Source organism: Sciurus carolinensis, chromosome 4 (genome assembly GCF_902686445.1).
Source record: "Sciurus carolinensis chromosome 4, mSciCar1.2, whole genome shotgun sequence".
Taxonomy (NCBI): Eukaryota; Metazoa; Chordata; class Mammalia; order Rodentia; family Sciuridae; genus Sciurus; species Sciurus carolinensis.
The window spans coordinates 163767768-163795075 of NC_062216.1; the positions used below are offsets into that span (position 1 = coordinate 163767768).

General features: G+C 48.8%; 1 protein-coding gene across 6 annotated transcripts in view; it reads right to left on the reverse strand.

Moving 5' to 3' along the window:
* Large1 (LARGE xylosyl- and glucuronyltransferase 1) overlaps positions 1–27308 on the reverse strand; it is a 494157-nt gene that overhangs the window by 308386 nt on the left and 158463 nt on the right. The window lies entirely within an intron of this gene.

Here is a 27308-nt window from a genome sequence, read left to right on the forward strand (position 1 = left end):
GTTCTTGGACTCTGTGAGACGAAGAACCCACCGCTCCGCCCTCCGTGTGACAGGATGACGTTGGTGCCACCAGCACATCACACCCACCCACGCTGAGGCAGGGCACGGCCTTCTGGTGTCTTTCTTCCACAGCACTGGGAGCAGAATGGAAGTCCCGGAACCTTCTAGTTCCATTGTGACTGCTCAGTCCTTGGCCTGTTTGAGCTATCCCTGCGATGGCAGCAGCTCTCCTTTAGGACACACCTGCAGGCTGGGCTCTAGATCTGGCACTTGTGACACATGCCATCGCTTCCATCCAAGCCAATAAGACAGCCGCCATGCTGGGAAAGGCACCTACCTGCTGCTGAAAGCTAACAAGTGCAAGGTGTCCCAAAAAGCACTCACATATATACACAACTTCAACTCTAAAACTCCATGCCCGTGCATTACCAGGCCCCATTTATAGAAAGAGTTGGAGCTCAAGAAAAAGGACTTCCCCATGCATTATTTAAAAAGAAAAAAAAAATTCCATCAAAAAATAGATTTGAATACAGGGCTGCCACCAACAGTTACCACCATGTGGGTGGCAGGAAAGAAAGTTTCCAAAGTAGACAGTGAGCAAAATCAGCATTCCATTTTGGTCTGCCTTCCCTGCAACGTGCTCGCTGTGTGGAGTTTGATCAGGGCCGGGTTCATTTCAACCCCATCAGACTGGCTGCATACAAATGCATCTTGTTCTCTTCTCAGAGCTGCTTCCCATTATAGCAAACGGCTCTTCCCACATCACAGCCCAGGCCTCCAGCAGGCCACCGCCTCCAGGGGCTGGGCGGGGCCTTCTCACCAGCCTGAGCCTGGAGGGAAGGCTCCCTCTTGGGGCACCATCTGCCCTGCAAAGCCAGTGCTCCTAGAAAGCAGCAGAAGAAGCTTGTGGAAGGGGAAGAGCCTCAGGGTAGGAAGGAAAGTGCCCTCGCTGGGGTTCAGGTTCAAGTCCCACCTCTGCCCATAGCAACCTGGGGCAAGTCAATCTTGCCCCAGGACAACTCAGAACTTAAATGGCCAGATGTCACTGCAGACTCCCTGCTGGAGTGCTGAAAGAGACCCCAGTAAAAACTGCACCACTTTAGAGAAAGGAAATGATTCAGCAAATCAGGAGAAAAGATACCTTTGCCCAGGATCATCTGCATAATGAGCCTAACTTCTCTGAAGTTCTCTTTCTCAAATGCACAGGCATTAAGCCCAGATCAGCCCTTTTCTGCCCCAGGGATGCTACCAGCACTGATCCTCCTGGCCCTGCAGTAGCCACATCCTGGCACCACTGCACAGCGAAAGCAGCCTGAAATGATACCTTTATCCCCACCATCAGGAATCCTGTCATTGCTGGTGGATGCGAAAGGGGCACAGCAGCACAGTCCCAACCGAATAACACCAGGACCAACAGAGGACTGGGAGGGAGGAGGGGCAAGCACTCTGGCACCCGTCCCTGTGTCTGCCAGTTGCTCAAGGGACAACTCGGGGGACCACACCTGCCCTCTGGCACACATGGCTTGATAATCATCTTCCTGTGCTGTGTATCCAATGGGAAAATCGGGGAAACGCCCAGGTGCATAAGAAAAGCACTCAGGCCACACTTAAAAAACTTCCAAAAATCCACTTTGGCTTGCCAATGAGCCTCCTTCATTACAACCAAGATCCCAGGTGTTAGCAGCTGCGGGTGGGATGGAGTTCCTTGGGCTGGGGTTCACACCCAAGACTTCCCAGGTACGCCTGCCTCAGGCCCCCTCCTTCTCCAGGTGTTCTGACTTCCCAGCCAACCTTGCTCCCTGCTCCTAACGCTTTGGAATCAAAGGAACTCATAAAAATATCAAGCTGCTATAGAAAAAAAAAGTGGCAATTTGTAAATTCCCTACTTGGCCTTGTCTACCTGCAAAAATACAGCTACATCCCGGGGAAATAAGAGGATTTTGATTCCCTTTTTAGTTTCCAGATGGAGCTGCCTCCCACTGGCGACCCACACACTCAAGTGGCTGATGTCACTATTGTGATTTTAGTACTACGGGGAGGGCCCTGGGGGCGAGCACCCCCATAAAACTGGCCGCAGTGAGCACTTCTGAGAAAGCTGAGATGCAGGCGGGGAACCAAAGTGCACGTAGCTTGGAAATGTCCACAGAGACTCATCAGATGGGCATTTGTTCCCACCCGCTGGCTGAAGGGAGCCAGGGTCTCAGGGAGGCAGTGACACTTAACCGGGTTGTTGAAGTCCAAGCACAGAGAACGACGTGGCCCCAGAAAGCACCCGGAAGGACCCGTAGTTAAAACTCCCCGGCTGTTGTGTGCATGGTGGACTCAGGACCACAGCAACACAGTCCTGGAGAAAAGCAGGCTTTCAACAGAGCCTGGCACGGTGGTGGGTCTGGCCTCCTCAGACTGAGCAGCATTGCTGATGATCATAGCGCTGCCATTTCAAAATAAGGAAACTAGTGAACCCGATGGCCCACCAGGCACGGAAGCCACGAGGAGCAAAGCGCACCACAGAAGATGGTTGTGCTGGTGGATGAGAACAGAGACCTGGCTGGAGACCCAGCTGGAGACCCGGATGGAGACCTGGACCAGGACTTCGGCCTCCACCTGCTCCACTTGGCCTCCTTGGGAGGCTGCCATGCGCCACACCAGGATAGACTTTGCAGGCCTTCTCATGCCAGTTCATCTCTCAGGTGGCCCCTTTGGCACTGGTCAGCTAGGGCTGACATTCATAGTTCTGGAGACTGGAAACTCAGGTCAAAGACGTGGCAGGGCTGGTTTCTGCAGAGTCCTCCGCCCTGCGGTTGGAGATGGCCACCTTTTTGTGTTTGCAAGTCCTCCTCCTCCTGTGTTTATCAGTGCCCAGATCTCCTTTTCTCATGAGGACGCAGTTACACTGGGTCAAAGCCCACCTTAGTGACTGTGGTCTAATTAAATTACCTCTTTAACACCGCTACCTCCAAATATAGTTCCATTGTGAGCTGCTGGACATTGGAACTTCCACACATGGATTTGGGTGAGATGGTGCGGGGAGGACATGATTCAGCCCCTAACAGCTACTGTCTCTCTATGCCTCTGAGGAAGTGAGACACACAGAAAATGAGCAAGTTCTCAACAGCCACACGCACTACAACTATGTGACGATAACAAAAACTTGCACAGAGTTGTTTCCTAAGAAACGCCAGCTGAATGCATACTTGGATGGATGGACCGATGGATGGAAAGATGGATGGATGGGTGGGTGAATGGGTGAATGGAGGCATCATGTAGCCTTAAAAGGCATTTCCCCACTTCAAGTTCCATGGTTTTGCTCTAGGGGGTGACAAAGTAAGACCGTTTTGATGACCAAGGACTCATCAGACCTGAACCAGGACCTTTTTTCTCTTCAGTGGGTCTTCGAGGCTGCGTGTAAAGTCAGCTTCACCAACTGAAACAAGGCAGTGATAAGAACTGCCCATGAGGACAATAGGTTTTTGCCCATTACAAAAGGATGGGAAGTCCCTGAAACCAATTAACCTCTCCCCTAATAATTAACGCCAACGCTACCTCAATATACTTCCCTCTCTCATCAGGCCCTTGCTAGAGGGAAAATAAAAACTTTTCCATCACTCTCCAACTCTACTGTCCCTGTTGCCTCTGTTTCTACTTGGGAAATGCCATTGTCATTCAACAAATGTCTGACTGAGTAGCTACACAGGCAAAGAACCACTCTGGGCAGTTTCCAGAGAAGCAGAATACAATAGTTCCCGACAGTCAAGCATTTACAAGCAATTCAAGGAGATAAAAAATATTCAAGAATGCAGAATAATGTAGTACAAATTGTATTAATAAGTGTTAAGCCTTTGAAGAATAGCCGGTAATCAGTCTAGGGAAAGGATTTTAAAGAATAAAGGCTTCTCAGAAGAGACTATGAATCTGGGTGAATCAAGAAATCACATGGAAAATTAAAACTGGCATCCTTGGCCCTAGGAAATGGTTAGGTCTGTGTCACACATGCCCTAGAACATGGACTGGGCCCTGGTGCTGAGCAAGTTGGGAGTGGCAGCGGCATAAATCAAAGACCCAGAAGACATTATGTAAAGGGAAAGGGACACCAGGATGCCGAGCTGGCTGGGGAATAAGAATGAATGGACTGGCACCAAAGAGCAGGGCACAGGGAGTTCCCGCGGGACCAGGGCTGGAGTCAGGGCTGAAGCACCTAGACAGATACAGTGGGCACTAGAAACCCTCGATTTCCCTGCCCAGTAATAAAATAATGCAAGTTTCTGAGGAGTGACTACTATCCCGACAACACCGCTTGGACTGGAGCAGAAAGGACTAAGGGAGGCTCGCGCAGTGGCCGAGGCAACACCCGAGTGCAGAGGGAGGTCCGGTATGTACCGGGGAAGGAGGCAAGAGTCCTTTAAGATGGGCAGGAGGTCACTGTCTTGACAAAGTGGCAAGAGAGTGCAAGAGGACATGCTGTTCTTCTCAAAAAAACAGTTAAAATTGTTAGACATTTCCACAGCAACAGGGTTGGGAAAGACCTTTCCCAGTAAATTCTTCCAGATCTTTATTCTTAGGACTGCAGTGGGTCATCCCTGAACATTTGCCTACTCTGCATGGCGCCCTGTGCCAGGCGCCGAGCCCAGGTGGGCACCCCAGGCCCTACAGGAGAAGGAGCGGGTGGGAAACATCCAACTCCAGCTTAATGCCACGGAGAGGGGGCAGTTTCTGCAGGTGAGCGAGGGGTGTCCGCAGGGCTCTCGTGGTTTATAGACCGCTGAAACCAAAGGTCCACGTGGGGACACAGCAGAGAGGGCAAAGGGCAGAACCGAGGCCCCGAGGCCAGGCTCCTTCTCTCTCACGGACGCCAACCTCTGCATCCCAACGCTGCTACGCTCCTCCTCAATCTGAACTCCGCAGGCTTCCATTTACATGTGTCCTAAAATAATGAATAGAAAAAGAAATGTCTGCAGGACACTGGCAACGAGGAAAGGGGCTGATCACATTGCTACAGAGAAGAGAGGCGAGCTGCCCACAGTGAGTTTCCCCACATGACAGGGTAACTGCGCTGACCACTCAAATGACAAGAGCAGAGACCCCTGAGAAAGAGGAGAGCACACGGTAACGGGAAGAAAGGAAAAATAGGGCTTTTAGAGAGAAGTCGCTTCTCCAGTTTCAGAGAGTAAAGGTAAGAACCGATGCCTGCTGCAGATCGCACAGTGGGCCATCTTATAGATGAGGACACTGAGGACAGGGAGCAGAGTGACAAGACCAATCACCCATCCAGTGGGGACAATGCCAAGATTCAGCTCCTGGCTGTGAGGACACCACTGTGCTCCTCAGTCCAACCCTGTCGGGTGGAGAGCTCAGGGGTTGGCTGCCTCTTTGACGGGGCAGCTGAAGTTGTGAATGTCCTTAAACCAGGGAGGATGTCCGCCTCTGCTGGACCAACAGCCCCTCCTTGAGGTTGTCTGCAGTTGAGGCAGCCAGGAGCAGATGGGTCGCAGGCCTTCAGGAGGAGAAAACCACAAGGGGAGCCTTCGCTGAGGCCAGGAGCTCAGTGGCGAGGAGGTTCCGCAGAGCAAGGAGGTGAAGGAGCTGTTCCGCTCCATCATCAGGGAGAGTTATCAGGAAACCCTGTCGTGGCTCCATGTGCTCAAAACCCAGAAAGGAACAGGCAGAGAACCGGGAATAGAAGGTGGGCTGAGTCTCGGCATTCAGAAAACAGGACTCGGGGGTAGATGCACCCTAGGAGGCTGGAAAAGAGCTACTAACGCACTAGCCTCTGAACCCGGAAGTGGAGGTAACAGCAGAGGGCAGAAGAGGCCAGCGCCTGCCCGGCCTTTTCAGTGGCCTCACCTGGAAGGAAACCTGGATTGTGTTTCCACAGCTCGGACGCTACTGCCTTTACAGCCTTGTCCTCCATAGCTGCAGAACTGCAGGAGGGGGTAGAATAAATACTTGTTGATGGTGACACTGACAGCTGCTCATTTAAAGGCACCTAGATTGCCTATCCCTGTGGCTAATTGGTTCTGTTTGTCCTCAAAACCATCCTTTTATGGAACTCTCCATCTTGAGAGCAAAGTCACACCACTGGAGGGCTGAGATTTGCTCGGAAGCTCCAAGTTTCATTTCTTATTGGTTTTCTTATAATTAATCAGTTTTGTTTTAAAAGGAGGAAGGGGATAGATACATCTACAGACCAGCGGAAATGGATACGGCTCAGGGAACGATGATACAAAAGAGCCCCAGAAGGTTTGGCTGTTCAGAAGCTCATTAAGGAAATGGATGGAACTTGTGCTCAGAAACACCAGCTCCCTGATTCTTCCAAACTGGATAAAGAAAAACAAAGGGGCTCTTTCCTGACCCTCCTGGAACCGTTTTGAAATGTACCCTGAACAGCCTTAGGCTAGAAGAGCCCCCTCCCCTGCTGCCCGTCTCTGGCTCCTGCGAAGCACGGGAAGCACATCGGTTACAGTGGGCGTGGCTCATCCCACAGATGCCAGTGGTTTATGTTCAAACCTACGAGCTAGTACGCATAGCTGGACACAGCAAACCAGGTTGACACCCTTCATTCTCTATCCAGGGGTTTCATTTGGGTTTTATTGTTTTCAGGTTACAATTTCTTCATCCATAAATGGTCAATCCATGTATTTATTTACTCTATGCTCGTGACATTGAGCATTTAAAAATGAGTCTCTTTACACTGTTGGGGGGATGTAAATTAGTATAGTCATTACGGAAAACAGTATGGAGGCTCCTTGAAAATCTAGAAATAGATCTACCATATGATCCAGCAATCCTACTACCAGGTGCATGTCGGAAGGAAATGAAATCAGGATGTCCAAGAGAGCGCTGCACTCCTGGGCACAGCACAGAGCCGTACACAGGACACGGAGTCCACTAGGTGTCCACTGACAGACGAGCACATAAAAATGAGCATAGACACATGTCTACACACACACACACACACACACACACACATACACACACACACACAATAGAACATTATTCAGCCATAAAAAAGAAACAAACCTTGATGTGGCTGTGTCACTGAAGGAGGCTGATTTTAAGTCCTTTGGGTATAAACTGAGGAGTGGAAGAGCTGGGTCAAATGGTGGGTCCATTCCAAGTTTTCTGAGGAATCTCCACACTGCTTTCCAGAGTGGTTGCATCAATTTGCATTCCTACCAGCAATGTACGAGTGGACCTTTTCCCCTACATCCTCGTCTACATTTATTGTTGCTTGTATTCTTGATAATTGCCATTCTGACTGGAGTGAGATGAAATCTTAGAGTAGTTTTGACATGCATTTCTCTAACTGCTAGAGGTGTTGAACATTTTTTCAGATATTTGTTGATCAATTGTATATCTTCTTCTGTAAAGTATTCGGTTCCTTAGCCCATTTATTTATCGGGTTATTTGTTTTTTGGTGTAAAGTGTTTTGAGTTCTTTATATATCTTAGAGATTAATGCTTTATCTGACATGCATGTGGTAAAGATTTTCTCCCAATCTGTAGGTTCTCTCTTCATATTATCAATTGTTTCTTTTGCTGAAAAGAAGCTTTTTAGTTTGAATCCATCCCATTTATTGATTCTTGATTTAACTTCCTGTGCTTCAATGTTTATAGCAGCTCAATTCACAATAGTTAACCTATGGAACTAACCTAGATGCCTGTCAACAGATGAATGAATAAAGCAAATGTGATAAATGAATAAAGAAATGTGTATGTATGTTTAATTATATATACACACACACGTGTGTGTGTGTGTATATATATATATATATATACACACAATCAAATATTACTCAGTTTTAAGGAAGAATGAATTCTGGCATTTGCTGGTAAATGAATGGAGTTAGAGAATATCATGCTAAGTGATATAAGACAAACCCAAAAACACCAAAGGTCAAATGTTTTCTCTGATATGCAGATGCTTATTTACAATAAGGGCAGGGGGTGCTAAGGAAGAATACAGTTAATTTATATTAGTTAGAAGGCAGTGAAGGGAGGGGAAGGGGGAAGGAATGGTAGTGGAGTAAAACAGACATAATTACCTCATGTGCATGTATGACTGCATGACCAGTGTGATCCTACAATATGTATAATTAGAAGAATGGGAGATTACACTCTACGTATTATCTATCAAAATAAATAAATCCATTCTACCGTCATGTACAACTAATCAGAACAAAAAAGATATAGAGATTAAGTAAGTGTTGATAAATATTAAAAATCTTATCATTTGCATTAAGATGAATGAAACCGATGAACATTATATTAAATGGAAATAAGTCGCACACCAAAATACAAAAATGCCACATGTTTATGGGGAAACTAAAAATCTTATCTCAGAGAAGCAGAAACTGGAATAGTGATTAACAGAGCCCAGGAGGTGGGTGGGCAATGGAGAGAGGACGGCTTATGAACAGAGGGGTGCAGTCTGACGGGAGAAATGATTTCTTGCATTCCACAGCACAATAGTATAACTATGGTTGGCAAGAATGAGTCGAATATTTCAAAATAAATAGAAGACAGGATTTTGTATGTTCCCACTACAGTGAAATGCTAAACATTAATCTGATCACTATACGTTGTATACAACACTCCACTTGATATTTACAATCACTATCAGTTATATTTTTAAAAAGGAGTCCCCATTAGTGGGTATTGACAACTGGTCTAAGGTGCCTGCTACTCTGGGAGTCCCCACCATCCTCCCACTGAGGAGATTGGCAAATACATTTCCCCTCCCATCATGTACAGGACCACATAACTCCAAAGCAATGCAACAGTCAGTCTTTGCTGGGAAACAGGAGGACCCTACTGTTCAGAGAGCAGACTTCCATCTGAAGAGGGGAGGGCCCAACATCTCCTGTTGCCTGCATTCTTGATAATTGCTATTCTGACCGGGGTGAGATGAAATCTTAGAATAGTTTTGATTTGCATTTCTCTAATTGTAAGAGATGATGAACATTTTTTCATGTTTGTTAACCAATTGTATTTCTTTCTCTGTGAAGTGTCTGTTCAGTTCCTTAGCCTATTTATTGACTGGGTTATTTGTTTTCTTGATGTTAAGTTTTTAGAGTTCTTTATATATCCTAGAGACTAATGATTTATCTGAGGTGCACCTGGTAAAGATTTTCTCTGAAACTGTAGGCTCTCTCTTCACATTATTGATGGTTTCTTTTGCTGAAAAGAAGCTTTTTAGTTTGAATCCATCCCATTTATTGATTCTTGATTTTACTTGTTGCACTTTAGGGTTCTTGTTGAGGAAGTCAGATCCTAGACTGACATGGTGAAGATTGGGGCCTACTTTTTCTTCTATTACGCACAGGGTCTCTGTTCTAGTCCTAAGTCTTTGAACCACTGTGAGTTGGGTTTCATGCAGGGTAAGAAATGGAGGTTTAATTTTATTTTGTTACATGTGACTTTCCATTTTTCCCAGCACCATTTGTTGATTAATCTATCTGTTCTCTAATGTTTTTGGCTCCTTTGTCTATTGTGAGATATCTGCATTTATGTTGGTTTGTCTCTGTGTCTTCTATGCTGTACTATTGGTCTATGAGTCGGTTTTGGTGCCAATACCATGCCATTTTTGTTACTATAGCTCTGTGGTATAATTTAAGGTCTGATATTGTGATGCCTCCTGCTTTACTCTTCTTCCTAAGGACTGCTTTGGCTATTCTGAGTCTCTTATTTTTCCAAATGAATTTCATGATTGCTTTTTCTATTTCTATGAAAAATATTGTTGGAATTTTAATAGGAATTGTATTAAATCTGTAAAATGCTTTTGGTAGTATGGTCATTTTGACAATATTAATTCTGCCTATCCAGGAGCATGGGAAGTCTTTCCATCTTCTAAGAGCTTCTTCAATTTCTTTCTTTAGTGTTCTGTACTTTTCATTGTAGAAGTCTTTCACCTCCTTTGTTAGATTGATTCTCAAGTTTTTTTTTTTTGTTTGTTTGTTTTAGGTTACTGTGAATCAATGTGGTTTTCCTAATTTTTCTTTTGGTGCTGTTAGGACTGCAAATTGGTGCAACCACTCTGGAAAGCAGTATGGAGATTCCTCAGAAAACTTAGAATGGACCCACCATTTGACCCAGCTATCCCACTCCTTGGTTTATACCCAAAGTACTTCAAAGCAGCACACTACAGTGACACAGCCATATCAATGTTTATAGCAGCTTAATTCACAACAGCTAAGCTATGGAACCAACCTAGGTGCCCTTCAATAGATAAATGGATAAAGAAAGTGTGGTATATATATATATATATATATATATTTGATAGAATATTAATTAGCTCTAAAGAAGAATGAAATTATGGCATTTGTTGGTAAATGGATGGAGTTAAGAGAATATCATGCTAAGGAAATAAGCCAATCCCAGAAAACCAAAGGCCGAATGTTTTCTCTGATATGCAGATGCTAATTCACAATAAAGGGGGGCGGGGCTAGAGAAGAACAGAGTTACTTTTTATTAGGTAGAGTGGAGTGAAGGGCGGGGAAGGGGCGTGGGGGAAGGAAGGATAATAGAGTGAAACAGACATTATTACCTCATGTACATGTACGATTGCATGACTAATGTGATCCTGTGATATGTATAATCAGAGAAATGAGCCATTATACCCATTATGTATGGTATATCAAAGTGCATAACTATATTCTACTGTCATGTATTACTAATTAGAAGAAATTTAAATATTTTTTTAAAAAGTGGTAGGACCCAAAGGCCAGCTCCAGAGCCAGCCACACAGCCTCCAACCCTGGCTTCTGGGCTGTGAAGCACAGCTCGCCCCTGACCTCCCCCAGCCTGTGGCCACTTCTAATATGGGAAACAGTGAGACCCACTTTGTATCACCACCTGAGCAAAGTCAGAATGGAGATAGAAGATATCCCACAATCTACTGGGGATGACAAGAAGTAATAAGTGGCGAAATCATACAAACGCTCAAGAAAGTAAATTTACTTTGGTAACAAATCGGTTAAAGTGAGGAAAAATGTAAGAAATCTGTGGAGTAACATGCAGTGTCCAGGAAAACGTGAGCAGGACAGCGTCTTCCATTGCTGTTCAGCTGGTTCTCACGCAGGCCCCGGCCACCCCAGGGGCTGTGGGAAAACATTACCATGTGGGTCTCTGATGGCTCTGGGCCTCACTCCTGTCTCCACCACACCTGAATCCCACCTAGGCCATCCCGGGTGATGGGGAGCTGGCAACCTTGCCCACTGCTGGTGTCCTCTGGGATTCGAAGGCCATCTCCTTCACACACTTGGACACTCACCACCTATCGCCAGGACTTGTTGGCAGGAGATGAAGAGAGGTGAGGAAGGAGAGGAAAGGGTAGGGCTGGGAAGCAGGAAGACCCTAACTCCACGCTCAGCTCACAGGAAGTTCTGCCATCTTCAGCCCTCCCAGGGGAAACAAGGGCCAAGAGAACCAGAGGTAGGGCTGTTCCTTCCAAATCCCCAACTTACACCATCTGACACGGGAACCCAGAAGACCAGGCACCACAGGAGGCTGCTCAGCAAGTTACTGGGCAGTCTTGGACTGGAACCTGGGGCACCTGCCCATCAGCCAGGACTTTGCCCATGTCTTATAAGTTTGTGCTCATGAGTCCGCTGAACCACCTAAGGGTCTTCTAAACACTGTACCCTCCCTCCCAAGGCTCCTTGGAGGTCAATCAGACCCCACTTCTGCGGTAAAAATTCTTTGACTCCTAAGGGCAGGCTGGTCACCTGACACTGGAAAGGCTCCAGTGATTTCTCCAGGGGTCTCCCCACAGGTTGAGTTTCTGTTCCCATGCCAGGGATACAGCGCCCTTCCACCTGCCGAGCGAACATGCTTCCATAGCTCCCAAAGCCTACAACAGTGGCCCCAGTGGCCCCCAAAGGGCACCAGAGCCTGCTGGCAGACTGCTGAAACCGTGGGGCTTGCTGGGTCTCAGGTTCCCGAGTGTCTGCTGCAGTAGGTCCAGAGGAGGACCCAAATATTTGTATTTCAAACAAGTTTTCAGTACAGAAAATTTCTCTCCCCATCTAACAACATGTGGCAAGGTGGCAGGTCAGAGGAGCCCCTCTTCATGATCCTGTGGCATCAGACATGCCAGCTAACATTGCAACTCCCATGGGCAAGGCTCAGATCTCTCACGTGGTCACATGTCACTGAGCACTGGACCCACTCTGACATGCTCTGGGTCTCTGCTGACAATGGGCTTTCCTTCATTGTTCTGAAACTCGCACCAAGAAATCTCTAAGGAGTTACAAACCATCCACAAGTTCATTTAATGTTGAGTTAATTCCCCGTTACTAACTACTAATTCCAGTTCCATGTTTCCCTCCAGATGAATTGTTCCAACGCTTTGCACAATCTGTAGTCCCATTTCCACCTTACCACCTAGACTCACGTGTGATTAAAGTCAGTTGCCCTCACTTTATGAAAGAGGAAGATTTCCAAAAAGTGACCCCCTACATCCTAGGGGTTGCTGGATTTAGGAATTAAAAATATAGAAAGTCCAGTGAGATCTGGATGTCAGATGAAAAAACTGATAAAATTCTAGTATAATCATGTGCCATCACATCCCTCAGATTGACTTACATTTAAAAAAAATTATTTGTTCTTTATCTGAAATTTAAATTTAACAGAGAGGTCTGTATTTTATCTGAAAACCCAATGACATCTGTTCAATCACAGGAAAAAACTAATTATTGAGTCTCTGCTGTGTGCTACTGGCTGAAAATATGAGATACGGGCAGCAATGCGTTGGCAAATGCTTAACAAGGACTCTGGAAGAGGGGGTGACTTCCACTACTGGGTGATGGCTAGAGTTCCTGCAGCTACCTTGCAAATGTGAGGAGAAGACAGAACTCCCGCAGAGACACCTGTATGGAGCCATGACCTGAGGGTACCAGGAACCACGCCCAACACCCACCTGCCTCCAAGCTGCCACTATGGTAAGACCCACTGACTCTTACTTGTTTAAGGGTCTTCTGTTACTAGCATTCAGGTGATTCTCAAGTGGTTCTCAAAGAAGACTCCTCCTAGCTTTGTATGTTCTGTTCTGCCCTCCAAACAAGCCGACAGTCTTTTCTGTCTTGGGGACACACTGGTGGGTCTCTTCTCTCCTCTCTTGCTTCTTAATTTATTCAGTCATTCAGTCATTCACTCATCATCCATCCATCCATCCTTCCAACCATCCTTTCACCCATCCATCCTCTCTCTATTGTAATAGCCAATACAATAATTGTTCTAGAGAGACATCACAAATTAGTAGCCCTGACTCATTCCCTGGTTAGTCACCAGGGTTTTCTATCCAGGGACTCTTCGGGAGGAGTGTTTCCTAAAGCTGCCTCTCAGCTGTGCCCACAGACTAAGAGCTTTTCCGTTTCCAATATTGATAAGATTCAGACTCCCTCCTGATGCAGTTCTTCCCTCAGCTACTCAGTACTTCCTTGGAGTTAGATTAGAACCCTGAAGAAATCCAAGAAAACCACAGAGGATCTTTTCAGGATCAATGAACCCACTCCAGGACTCTCAACTACCACAGTGAGACCAGAGAGCTCTGAGCTCCTGGGCTGGGAAGGCTTTTGGCCCAACAGATGCTTCTTTTGTGTGCAAATCCAAGCGCTCATGGATGTATACAGGAGTCAACTTGCACTTATTTTTCTGATGCAAACAAACAAACAAAAAAAAAACAACACATGAAAGATGATGATTATCAAGACTATACACAGAGCTGCTTACTCAACCAGGTTCTGAAATTTCATTTCAAACACATCCAACAGAGTCCTTTGTCATAAGGCAGGGGTCCACCCTATTCCAGCCCTCTTGGGACAGTTCTGTCCAGCCCTGACGTCATGAATTTCCTCTTTCTTGTCATCACTCTGATTTCCATCCATCTCAACAAATACAGGTTGCCCTTTCTAATCTCTAGGATCCTGCTAGACTTTTCCAGATAAGCCACTGGAACAGAAGCTCAATCACAATATAAGAGTAAGGACAATCTTTGCCATTTGATGGCAGAAAATTCTGGCCATTGTCTGTGCTTTTCTTTCAACCATGCCAAATGTGCTGTTATTTCTTGTCAGCTCAAGGTCCCTTATTAGTACATTAACTAGCTGTGTCCAGACAGCAAATGCCCAAGCATGTCAAACAACAGGCAGAGCAAAGCAGAGGCCCAGCCTCCTGCTCTGAGGACTCCTTGGTTAGTGTGGCCCAACACAACCACAGCTGGCTCAGTGCAGACCATGCTGTGCAGAGCCAAGCCAGATGCTGGGGAGAATCTAAGACAGTGACCAATTTACAAGAGGAACTCGATTGGACAAATTGGAAGGCACAGAATGAGGCTGAGAAAACAAACAGACAGGAGGCTGTTTAGAGGAGATCTGTTCACACTGAGGATAATTAATTAATGTGCTGAATGGACTCCCAGAGGTAGTCACTGAAGCTGAAGCCACAATTATTTTTAAATAGACTTAAGTTCTCATTGGGCAGAAACAACAAGAGCTCACAAAGAGCTGGCTGGCCACATGGTCAGCGGGCTCAGCAGGGTCCCGGCCAACCCACGGTTATTACACTGAGAGTGGAGAGGCTCCCCACCCCAGCTCTTAACACCACCACGTCTAGCTTCCACTTTGCCTGGGAGGGCACCACAGGGGGCGTCATTTCTGAGTTTCCAAGCAAACCCACCACTGCCTGCGTGTCCCACCTCAGAGCCTCCCTCCTCACCACTATCACAGCAGCCTCAGCATCCTGATCCAAAATGGGGGCCAGAGGCTTCAACCAGCAGGGCTGAGCCAATGACACTTCTCATGGAAATCTTAAAAGAGGTGCTTGTAAAACAGAACTCCAATTGGTCTAGGTGCCTGAGCAGGCCACAGAGAGCTGGGCTGGGAAGACCACGCAGAGAAGAAAAGGCACAGGAAGCTGAACGGGAGCAGGAAAAGAAAACCCAGCTGATGACCAAAGAGAGACAGGGAAGGAGTGTGGACAGGGCTAGGGAGCAAGAGAGGGGAAGACAGACAGGAGAACACCGAGGAAAAGGACGGAGAGAGACGAGGAGACAGAGGAACGGACAGGCCCGACCGTCATCCTGGAGGAAATGGCTGCGTTCCCTAATTTTCAGGTCAAAACTGGGCTGCACACTTCCTGTTTCTGAGATTTCACGCAGCACCCACCTCTCATAAATAATGCTACCCCCCGCTTTCCACCCTGGACCCGACCCCCACGCCTTGCAAGTGAAACGTTCACCCTCTGAACTTGCATGAACGCCACTCTTCCTCAGCCAAGTACTAAGGTCACTGTCCTTTTCCACTAAAAAAGCCTTTGCTGAGCACACATCCGTGGAGCACATCAACGTCTCTGACCTAGAACGCAGGGCTGAACTAGAGAAATAAACCATGCCACAAAGCGCAGAAGACAGAAGGAGATGTCCAAGCACACACCGTCATGACAGGGTCCAGCGAGTGCTACCTAGGACCCACATTAGCCAGGAGGGCACAGGACAGCACGGAGCTTCCACCATCTGGGAAGGGTGGGCGCTGGGCGAGAAACTGTCCTGGAAGAAGCAACCCCTGAACACCTGACCCACGTCCCAACAACCGAGAACCACCTCCACCATAGGAGAAGAGGGGTGTCCCCGGCAGCCTGGGTCCTGTGCTGTGCTGGCCCTGTCTCGTACTGATGGGAGAACCTGTGGCCACAGAATAGGGCATTGGACCTCAGGAGCATCTATCTATGCGCACCAAGAATAGCATTACCACAATTGGCTTAGACTAAACGTCTCGTTCTCTGAAAAGGGGGACAAAGTCAGCCGTATGTAAGTCACAAATCACATGGGGTTAAATGGATACTTCAATGGAATCAAAATTTTATTAGAAAGGAGAGTATAGGGATAGGAATTGGGAAGGCTTCCAACAGTATCTAAGACAGTCCATTACCCTGGGGTCTGGAAATTCTTTGTAGAAAACTAATCCATTGGGTAAACTTGGAATTAGATTTCCTTCAGAGATTCAAATCTTAGACACAATAATTGTAATAATTCTTATTATAAAAGAAATATCTTGGTATTAAAATAAATTATTTTAAACTACAAAAAAAAAAAAAAGGAAATAAGTAACACTACAACCCTACAGCAGAAGTACTACGCATTCTCTTTTAGTTTTTGGTTTTTGTTTTTGTTTCTGTTCGTCTTTTCTGAGAGTCCTGATACTAATACACACCTGGAGGCCCAAAGCCCAGTGCTAGAGAGCATGGTTTGTGGAACCGAGGCTGGAACATCAAATGTCAGGGAAGGAACAGGCTCTGCAGTGGACAGGGGCCACACTGCACAGACCCGCGTAGGTCTCCAGAAGTTCAGATGTCCTAAGCCACCAGGGGTGTTACACGAGGGGAAAAGATGGTTGGCACAGCTGAGGGGGCTGCTCAGAAGAGGGGAGCCCCTGGAGCAGGTGCTGCTAGGACAGCAGTCCACTCCCAGAATTCCTTCTCAGGCAGGGTCAGAGGGCCACAGTGGAGGCAGTGCAGGGTCCTCAGTACCTGTGGAGTCCCGCAGCACCTAAGGGAGTGAAGGACACCAGAAACTCAGGGCATTACAACAAACCAGATCTTCATGGAAAACGAGGACGTGGAATTCAGCAACCGGGGCCACGCAGACGAGGGAGCAGGTTACGTGTTTTACTACCCCTAAGAGATGAAGGGAGGGTTCTCGAGGGAACGGCGACCTGGACTGAGCCGGTGTGAGGAGGAGGACTGGCCTTGGAGCTGCTGGGTCTGCAGGGACGTCTTGGCCATCCAGCTGTGGCCTTAGACATGTCACTGAGCCTCAGAAAAACAAGCATTTCTTCTTCTTCTTCTTTTTTTTTTTGACAACTAATCACCATTTTTATTATGATAAACTAAGAGTTATTCATGTAATAATGAGTAGCTTAATTGAATGTATCCGACTCAAGTGACAACATCACATTAATGGGATTTTTTTTAAGAAGTTTTTGATTTCTTTTACTTGTTCTTTTTAATTATACTGACAGTTGGGTGTGTTTTTTTTATTATTTTTTTATTTAGCTTTTAATTTTTTACAGACTGCATTTTGATTCACTGTACACAAATGGGGTACATCATTTGGTTTCTATGGTTGTACACAATGTAGATTGACACCATTCGTGTAATCATACATGTACACAGGGTAATGGTGTCTGTCTCAGTCCACCATTTTTCACACATCCCTCCCTCTCATTTCCTTCTACATATTCTAAAGTTCCCCCATTATTCTCCCATTCCCCATCCTCCCACCCCCATTATAAATCATTCTCCACTTATCAGGGAAAACATTCAGCCTTTGGTTTTGGGGGTTTGGCTTATTTCACTTAGCATGATATTCTCCAATTTCATCCATTTATTTGCAAATGCCATAATATTATTATCCTTTATTGCTGAATAGTATTCCATTGTGTATATATACCAGAGTTTATCCATTCATCTGTTGAAGGGCATCTTGGTTGGTTCCACAATCAAGAATGTGAAGAGAGAGCCTACAGAGTGGGAGAAAATCTTTTCCACATGTACTTCAGATAGAGCACTTATCTCCAAAATTTATAAAGAACTTACAAGACTTTACACCCAAAATACAAAGAACCCAATCAATAAATGGGCCAAGGAACTGGACAGACACTTTACAGAAGAAGACACACAATTAATAAATACATGAAAAAGTGTTCAACATCTCTAGTAATTAGAGAAATGCAAATTAAAACAACTCTAAGATTTCATCTTACTCCAATTAGAATGGCTATCATCAAGAACACAAACAATAATAGATGTTGGCGTGGATGTGGGGAAAAGGCACACTCATACATTGCTGGTGGAGTTGCAAATTGGTGTAGCCACTCTGGAAAGCAGTATGGAGATTCCTAAGAAAACTTGGAATGGACCCACCTTTTGACCCAGCTATCCCACTCCTCGGTTTAAACCCAAAGAACCTAAAATCAGCAAACTACGGAAACACAGCCACATCAATGTTTATAGCAGCTCAGTTCACAATAGCTAGATTGTGGAACCAGCCTAGATGCCCTTCAACAGATGAATGCATTTCTTCTTGATTGCAATTGTCTCGATCATGGAATGTCAGCAAAATAATTCCTATTTCCATGGGTTTATTGTGAGGATTGGGGGAGAACATGAATCTGCAAGTCCTTTTTTTGCTTTTTCTTTTTCCTTTTTTCTCTTGGTAGTACTGGGTACCAAACCTAGGCCACACACATGCTAGCCAAGCACCCTACCACTGAGCCACATGCCCAGCCCCGTGTGCAGTCCATTATAAGTATAAATGATTGATAGCAACAGGAGATAGATATTGATTCATGCATCTCGGAAATGCATCCTCTTATCTTAAAGGTCAGGGAGGACGATGAAGAACAAAGAAGTCCACACATCTGTAAGCACAAAGAGGATGAGAGGAAGCACACTTGGCAACATTTCAGATAGTGTCTCTGAAGATCATCCTCCTTGTCAAATCTGTGGTCCCAACCAAAGGGCGGAAACGTGTTTGCCAGATGAAGAGCCAGAGGTGCTTTGAAGCTAACTGGTCAGTGCAGGTCCAGGTGAAACAGGAAGACTGTACGTGGCCGAGGAGGGCAGGTTTCTCTTCTCCCACAAGCTCTGGACTTCCTTTCTCTTGTGCAAGGAAGGCAGCTGACCCTTCAGTCTGAGCACTATCCTGTCCCTTGATTCCTGATCGGGAACGATGAAGCCTTCCGCACAAGCCCCAGAGTTTTACACACGTCGCTTCTGCGTTTGCACACAGGGTTCTGGACAGTGAGTCAGAACGATCCAGGAAGGTCTCAGAGAAGTAATGACTTGGTTAATTCCCAGGAAACACTATGATATCACATAAAAGCCACAAGGGACGACAAAGTGACAAGAACATGGACAGTTCTTCGCCTGAATGAAAATATCCTGAGCGCTTCCGACATGCATGGGATCCGGGTGGACGCCGCAGGGTTATACCATTCCTGCCCCCAAAACTGCATAGACAGAGAGACACTTAAAACTGCAACATTGCGGAAGGCGTGCCTTAGTAAGCCCACCACACAGGGACCCATGGTGGCCACACAAAGAGGGCTAAACTCACTCCACAGACGGAATGGAGCAAACCATCAAGCTGGACACTACAGAGAAGCTGAGTGTGCCTAGGAGGACAGAGTTGGCCCTGCACGGGTGACAAGGCCACAGAGCGGAAGAGCAGCGGAAGCACCTGGGAACCAACCTCATGGCCGGGGTGCAGTGTGTTGAGGGTTGGGCTTCTGAGTGAGAACGGAGCAGAGGGAAAAGTCCAGGCGATTAGCTAAGAGCTATCAAAACAGTCATGAGGAGCAGGAACAAGAGAGAAAGTTTCCAAATTCAAAAGAACTTTATGAAGCTCTTTAAAGGGGGAGATGCACTGACCAGTTTCCAGCTGGGCTGCACAGCAAGGCGAGGGTTGGGTCTATGGTGGAAGCACAGTCTCCGAGGCCCAGCAGAGGGGGAGGAAGCCCCCACCCCCAGGTCTCCCAGGAAGTCACTTGAGGATATGGGTAAGGTGCAAAGAAATTCCAGAGCCACGTCATGCCTACAGCTGCTTCCGGAAATCGCACTGAGTCTCGCAGGGCCCTGTGAAGGGCTGAGGTGGGAACGGGGATGAAGGTCCTCCCAGGTCCTAAGGGCCTTGCACAGAAATAGCTCAGCTACCTGGTGGATCTGGTAAGGGGCACAGGAGGTGTAACCAAGGAATCCTGGGAAGGAGAAAAGGGACGTGGAATTCAGAGAATGACTAAGACAGTGCTGGAGGACAGGGTTCCTGCTGGACCTTCCACCTAGGTGGATATTCCGAGTCACTTTTCTTCTTCCGCTACCCATGTCTGAAGGTCTCCTTGGGGACCCACATTGAAGAGCACAGTTCCAAACACCACCTTTTGTGGGAGCAAGGCAGGCTACCAATCAAACTGGGTGATGTTACTGAGCCCAGCCTTTGGTCACAGCCCAAACTGGGAAGAGAAGGAGGAAGTGTGGAATACCATAGGGACAAGCCTGGATCCACAACAGACCAGACCAGCTCTCAGCTTCAATCTGGGAAGAAGCTGAAAGACCAGCTGAAGGCAGTCTGCATGGTTTGAAAGAGGAGGAAGAGCCAGAAGCCCTGGAGCACAGCAAGGGCAGGAAGAGCCATCGGGATGCACGGGGGTGGCAGGACAGCTGGATGACACAGGAGAGTGTCAGACCAGCCGAGCACAAGTGTGCGAGGGTGGGGAACAGGAGCCGCGTGGGCACTGGGGCATGCGGAAGGACAGGTGGGCTGGCGGCGAGGCTGGTGGAAGACGAGGGGTTAGAGGATGGCCCAGGTAAAGCGATGCTTCCGCTCTTCCCAACATTTCAACAGCTCCAGCTGGGAAGGGTGAGAAGCGAGACCACGGAGGGAGATGAGCAGAGCAGCGGCAGCAGGAAGACTCTCAGCGAAGATGATGGCAGGTCCTTCCTGAAGGGCTGGCGACGCTGTGGGTCAGAGGCACCAGTGCGAACCCATGGCTCTCGGCTGGAGTTCCTCGTGGGTCACCCTTCATGTCCTCATCCACGAGCCGGGCTGGGTTCAGTGGCCAAGACAGAACTATCTCAAGAAAGGTGGGGAAGGTTGATGCCACGCAGATACCACCCGACTGACCACGCGCCTGGGTCAGGGCCCTGGAGGACCACGCCTCCCAGGAAACGGCGCAGAGAGCTTCTGCACACGGGCAACTCTGTAACCACAGAGCCCTGTGCACGTCCGCTCCCTTTGTCCACTCATCAGTTCATCCTTTATTCACGTGCCCATGATGGTCAAGCAGGCTCTCCTCTGGTCTTCTTAAGACCAGCAACTCCCCTGCTCTCAGGCTCTAGGGGGACAAGGAGGCCACCAATACCCGCAGAAACAGAAGACAGGGGATGTGCTGGCCGATAGTCAGAGTTGGGGAGAAAATAAAGTGAGGAAAGGCAGGGTGGAGGGAGGGCTTCCGCTTCACACAGGGGGCGAGGGGGCTCCTCCCGCGGGCACAGTGGGAAACAAGACCTACAGCGAGTGAAGCTGTGAGTCCCGGGGATCCGTGGGGGGAGTATTCCCGAAGGGAACAGCTGCGGCAGGAGCAGGGCAAGCCGACGGGTGGGTAGGAGGAGCGGGTCCTGGAGCTCTGGAAGGCCACCAGCGGTCAGGCCTGATGGGGACATTTGGCAGAGGCTCTGTGACTGGGCCAACTGTTGTGAGTAGCCTTCTGCCATTGTGTGGGGGAAGCAGGGACACAGTTCAAGAGGCAGCAGCGCAGGGAGAGGGGACGGTGACCTGCCACTGGGTTCTGGTAGTTCTGAGCAGCACAGGGTCACAGAACCAAGGGCACAGAGGTGCCTGCCACTTCACTCAGGGACAATCTCTCTCAGACACAGGTTTATCGGGAACCAGAGGAAGCAGAGGACCAACCCATAAGACCGTTATGTCTGCCTGCTGCTGTGGTCACAGGGAGAAGGCCTGGCGTGGATGGGGGAGCCTTGCTCTGCCTAGCCATCATCCTGGGGCTATATTTAGGCCAGAACAAAAGCAACCTTGGACGCCCAGGCACAGGTGTGTGATTGTCAAACCTCGTCACCATCTCTGAGAGGGCTGGCACCGCAGGACCAGCTGCCAGTTGTCCCTCAGGGCCCAGTGCCATGCCATGGACACAGGGAGCACTTCAAAAATCCTCACCAGGTAAATAAACATTGAGCAGTGATTTCAGCTATAGTGTTCTCCACAATACTTGCTGACTGCTCGTTCCATGCAGCGGTTCTCGGTCAGCGGCAACCTGGCAGCGTCTGGAGACATTCCTGGTGTCATGACGTGGGGGGGAGGTGTGGCTGGCAGGAGAGCTGGAAGGGATCCCACGATGCACAGCAAGGCACGTTCCAGCCTCGAGCACCGCGCCAAGGTGGAGAAACCCTGCTCCTTTGATCCTGGCGGGGTGCTATTCCTTTCCAATTGAGGAAACTGGGGCCTGAGTATCACCTTGCCCAAGAGATCACAGTGAGGTTCTTCCTAAGCCACGAGACAGACAGCAGTGAGGGAAGCCAGCAGGCAAACAGACAGGTCTGCATACAGCACAGAGGCTGAGGCCACGTGGGGAAACTCAGGAAGGCGGAAGGGGACAGGCCTAAGAGCAGCTCTGACGCTTTGCTACTTGTGGATGCGCAGTGGTATCCCAAACCCTTTCCCTTTGCCTCAGCAACCGTGGAAGGTACCCAGTGCTTGACCAAAAATTCCTCCCCTCCTCCCAAAATAACCATGGGCATTTTCCCCGTGCCCAGCCAGGTGCCAGGACAATAAATTTTCTAACAGGAGCTGTACAAGGTCCCTCTTCACCTGGCACCTTGGTAAAGAGTTCCTTTCCTGGCCAGGCTCAGGGTGCCCGTGCAGATTGGGGTGCCACACGGGGATTCTGCCTGACTGGTTCTCTGAGCAGCAGAAGATGAGGGCGGCGGGGTGGAGGAGAATTCTCTTCCCACTTGGATCACGCCTCCCTGCTTCCGTCAATATTTACCTCTCTGGTCAATAAATCCTGATGTTCGTCTTAATAGAAATCAATACCTACTTAATGGCAAAGGAACGAAAAATTAAGGCAATATGGGGAAAGGGAAAGAGAGGTTTGGAAGAGAGGTGTGAGTGGATTCAGAAAAGCAGTGTGGGGAGAATCACACAGAGCCAGCAGGGACAGGAGTGCTGGTAGTGGAAACCGGCTACCTGAAGGTCAAGGTGACGAGGAGACACCATGAGACATTGGCAGATGGTTATGGGGGACCCTGAGTTGGCCCCCGAAGAGAATGGTATTTTCTACTTCTTATGGCAATACTGTTACACTGTTGTTGATAAAAATCAAAAACTGTCAGATCATTAGGGGATTCTATCAAATAATGGAACTTAGTCTGGTTTGATTAGGTCAGTTAGCGCCCACCCACTGCTGGGCCCTGAACTCGGGGTGACCTGTTCACCATGTGAGGCCATCTTCCATTACATTTTTTTTTTTTTTTTTTTTTTTTTTTTGTGGTGCTGGGGATTGAACCCAGGGCCTTGTGCTTGCAAGGCAAGCACTCTACCAACTGAGCTATCTCCCCAGCCCCTCTCCTCCATTAAATGAGGCAGTAGATAGTACCATCAGGAGGGACCCAAGACCAATAAAGGAGCTGGGTCTTTTGCTAAACCAAGTAAAGCATGAGGAAGAACAGGCATCCACATCTAGCGTATCTTATGCTCTGTGTGTCTCACACTCTGCAGGAAAGCAAACAGAGCTGGACAACAGAAAAGGAAGAGAAAGTCAATTTGCAAGAGCCCTCTGTCCCCACTGCCTCCTCCTCGGCCACAGCCAGAGCCACCTGTGCCAGCCCAGCCTCTGCCAGTGGCCACCCACAGCACAACAGCATGCCCCAGGATCTGTCCCAGGCCCTGAAGGAGGGGCACACCCAGGCAGAGAATGGCCAGTTCATGAGGAACTTCCAGAAGGTCCAGGTGACCCGAAAGGGCTTCAAGCTGGCGATGGCGTCCCTGTACCACGTCTACGCGGCCCTGGAGGAGGAGATCGAGCGCAACAAGGACGACCCCGTCTACGCCCCGCTCTACTTCCCCGAGGAGCTGCACCGCAGGGCCGCCCTGGAGCAGGACATGGCCTTCTGGTACGGGCCGCGCTGGCAGGAGGCGATCCCCTACTCGCCAGCCACGCAGCGCTACGTGGGGCGGCTCCGGCAGGTGGGGCGCTCGGAGCCCGAGCTGCTGGTGGCCCACGCCTACGCCCGCTACCTGGGCGACCTGTCGGGGGGCCAGGTCCTCAAGAAGATCGCTCAGAAGGCCCTGGACCTGCCCAGCAACGGCGAGGGCCTGGCCTTCTTCACCTTCCCCAACATCGCCAGCGCCACCAAATTCAAGCAGCTCTACTGCTCGCGCATGAACGCTCTGGAGATGACCCCCGAGGTCAGGCGGAGGGTCATCGAGGAGGCCGAGACTGCGTTCCTGATCTGCATTCAGCTGTCTGAAGAGTCGTAGGAGCTGCTGACCCAGGACCCGGAGGACCAGAGCCCCTCACGGGGAGCAGGGCTTCGCCACCGTGCCAGCAGCTGGATGCAAGACCCCACCCCTGCGAGACTCCCAGAGGGAAGCCCCTGCTGGGCGGCCTCTCCCGGGCGCCGCTGCTCCGACGGGTGCTGACTCTCGGCTTCGTGGTGGCCACGGTGGCCATGGGGTTTTACACCTTGTGAACGCAAGCGTGCGGCCCGGGCCTGAACTCTGCCCAGCGAGGGCCTTCTTTCTGGAGAGGGTCCCTCTTGGCCGCCTCCTCGTCTTGGACACCGGAGTACTCAGGGGCTCCCGACGCCTCCCTGCGTCCCTCCTTCCTGGAGGCCTCTTCCCCGACGGGAGCTCACCCAGTGCCCAACCTCCAGACTGGCATCCCCGGTGCCTGCGCGGAGCCAGGAGGCCTGGACGGAGTGGCAGCCCTCTCGACCCTCCCGGTGCCCTTGGTTGCGTGTCCTGGGTGACCCGGTTGGGTGGCTTTCCTGTGGGCCGTGGCAGCTTTTATATCAACATGCAGAGATGCTGTGTCTTGTGTTTGTCTTATTTTTGTTGGAGCCACTCTTTATTCACGGTTCGGCCTGAGCCTGGTATTTTGTCTTGTTCTGTTGTCAGTCTAGTCTGTCTGTTTTTCTATAGCTTTTATTTATCTTTTTAAAATTTTTTTATTTACTTTTAATTTTTTTTACTGACTGCATTTTGATTCATTGTACACAAATGGTGCACATCATTTGGTTTCTATGATTATACACACTGTAGATTCATACCCTTTGTGTAATCATACATGTACATAGGGTGATGGTGTCCGTCTCATTCTGTTGTTTCTATAACACGGTTGCGGGGTGTTTAACGGCACTGTGGTCTTGCTCTCTAACTCTATAATAAGTGAAACTGTCTGATTAAAAAATAATAATAAAAAGTTTTTAAAAAGCCTTCAAAGGGCACCATCAGTGACATTTAATGGGAACAGAACTGGGCCCCAATTCCCTTCTGTTTGAGGACTATACAGATCTTGACTTCTTTGTCTGGGAAGTATTAAGATCAGGTCTGTTTCAGGGATGAAGAAAGGAAGACGCAGAAGGTTCCCAGAACACACCTAGGACCACCAAAACCCTAAGATGGCTGGTACCAGGTGCACTCCCTAAAGTACCAGTGTGGAAAAGGAAGGTCAAGGTCAGGGAAGAGGGAAGGGAGAATGTCTGAGGCTGGGCAGGGTCAGAGGAAGCTTCCTGGAGGAGGGAGAGCTGAGCAAGAGCAGAGTCAGAGAGAAGCACGTGGGCATGAGGGGCGGGAGCTGAGGCCCAGGGACTGTAAAGGCCTGGAGCCACTGCCTGGCTCACATCACCACAACACATGTCCAGGGTCAGTGGAAACTGCCTTCACATCCGAGTCTGACCCAGAAGTGACCAGCACAAAGTCCTTCAAAGGGTTCTCCACCAATCCGACACCCACTTCTGTGCTCCTGCCCCTGCCTACCCAAGCAGCCACCCCAGTCCCCTGCCCCGGCTCACCATAACGCCTCCTGAAGGACTGCAGGTTGTCCTCCAGCCCAGATGCTCTTTCATTTTTTTTTTTTGGTCGGGGGGACAGTTTATCAGGGATTGAACTCAGGGGCACTCAACCACTGAGCCACATCCCCAGCCCTATATCGTATTTGATTTAGAGACAGGGTCTCACTGAGTTGCTCAGGGCCTCACCATTACTGAGGTTGGCTTTGAACTTGTTATCCTCCTGGATGGCTTTGAACTCAAGATCCTCCTGCCTCAGCCTCCCGAGTCGCTGGAATTACAGGTATGCACCACTGTACCTGGCCAAACTGAATACTCTTTATCCTATAACTTAAAACATTTCCCTGGGACTTATTCCAGGCACAGCATCGATGGGAAGTTGTCCTTAGTGCACCAAGATGGACCCACTCCCAGGAGGCCATGCTCCACCCAGCAGATGGGACACCCACCTGGCCTGGCCTGCCCTGCCTGGCTTCATGACCAGCGGCTTGCAGGAAAGACCCTGGGTCTACAGTGGCAGGTTCTGGTGTGAGACAGACACTCAATGAGTGCTCTACTAAGAGAAGATTAAAGACAAGGGAAGCAGGCAAATACATAGGGGAGCGATTCCTTGGTCTGTAGCTGGCCTCAGTTTTCAATGTGGCCAAAGGAAATATCAACCAGATTTCTTTATTTGTCTGGTAATACCTGTTTAAAAAAACAGTATGGGCATTCAAGGGTATTAACTGTCAAAGAGAAAAGTAATTTTTGGAAGGAGCCTATATTTCAGAAAAGAAACCAATTTATTCACTGTCATCATAAAATGATGCATACTGATGATAAACTAATCCCAGCACAGTGATAAGAATTCTCACTTCATCTATAATATAAACCTTAATTTCTGCCCTCCCCAAAATGAATTGACTTGCAATTAAAAATATATGTATAAGAAGCACCAAAGTGTAGGTTAAGGAAGAAGAGACCCATAATGGGGTACGGAGTTGGGAAGAAAATAATTAGACGGCATCACAGCAATTGAAGCCGACTACAATCAAGCATCAACGTCCAGGGCAGCCAGGGTAGGGGGACAGCAGCAAGCTGAACGTGACCTCACTCCCAGGACAGAAGGGCACTGCACGCCACCACGAGAAACGGGTTAGGCACCAGCTCCTCAGGGGACAGAAACCATCCCCACCGCATTCCGGAAGGCGATGGATCGAAGACTCTCCACATCCCGGGAGGAAAATGTACCAAGAGCATGAGGGACTGGGGGGTGGCCCTTCAGATTTTCCACATCTAATGACGGTCTCCCTCACGGTAGTCACATCAGGAAGCTTTGATTTACCACAGCTACAAATACCCTGCAGGGCCTGGTGGGATTGGCCTTCCAAGTCCAGCCCCGCCCTGCAGATGACGTTGAGGACAGCGGTGAGGACCCACAGTGGGAGAGCAAGGTGGACACGGCAGAACCCTGCCCTAAGCCGGGTCCCCACGGTCGCAAACACCGCTCTCTCTGCTTCTGCAGGAGCCGTTATGAGGAGCGGGCAAGCGGGGGGTCAGCAGGACTGCACAGCCCCAGGGCCCGTCCTCTCAGCCCTTCAGCGAGTGTTCAAGGAGCCACGAGCGGAAGCCAGGCAACTGCAGTTAGCAAGGAGCAGCCACGGCAAATCCCTATCCTCAGGGAGCGTATGTGTGAGCAAGCAGGTGTGCACGTGTGCATGAGAGGCGGGGTGTGGGTGGAGGGAGATGCAG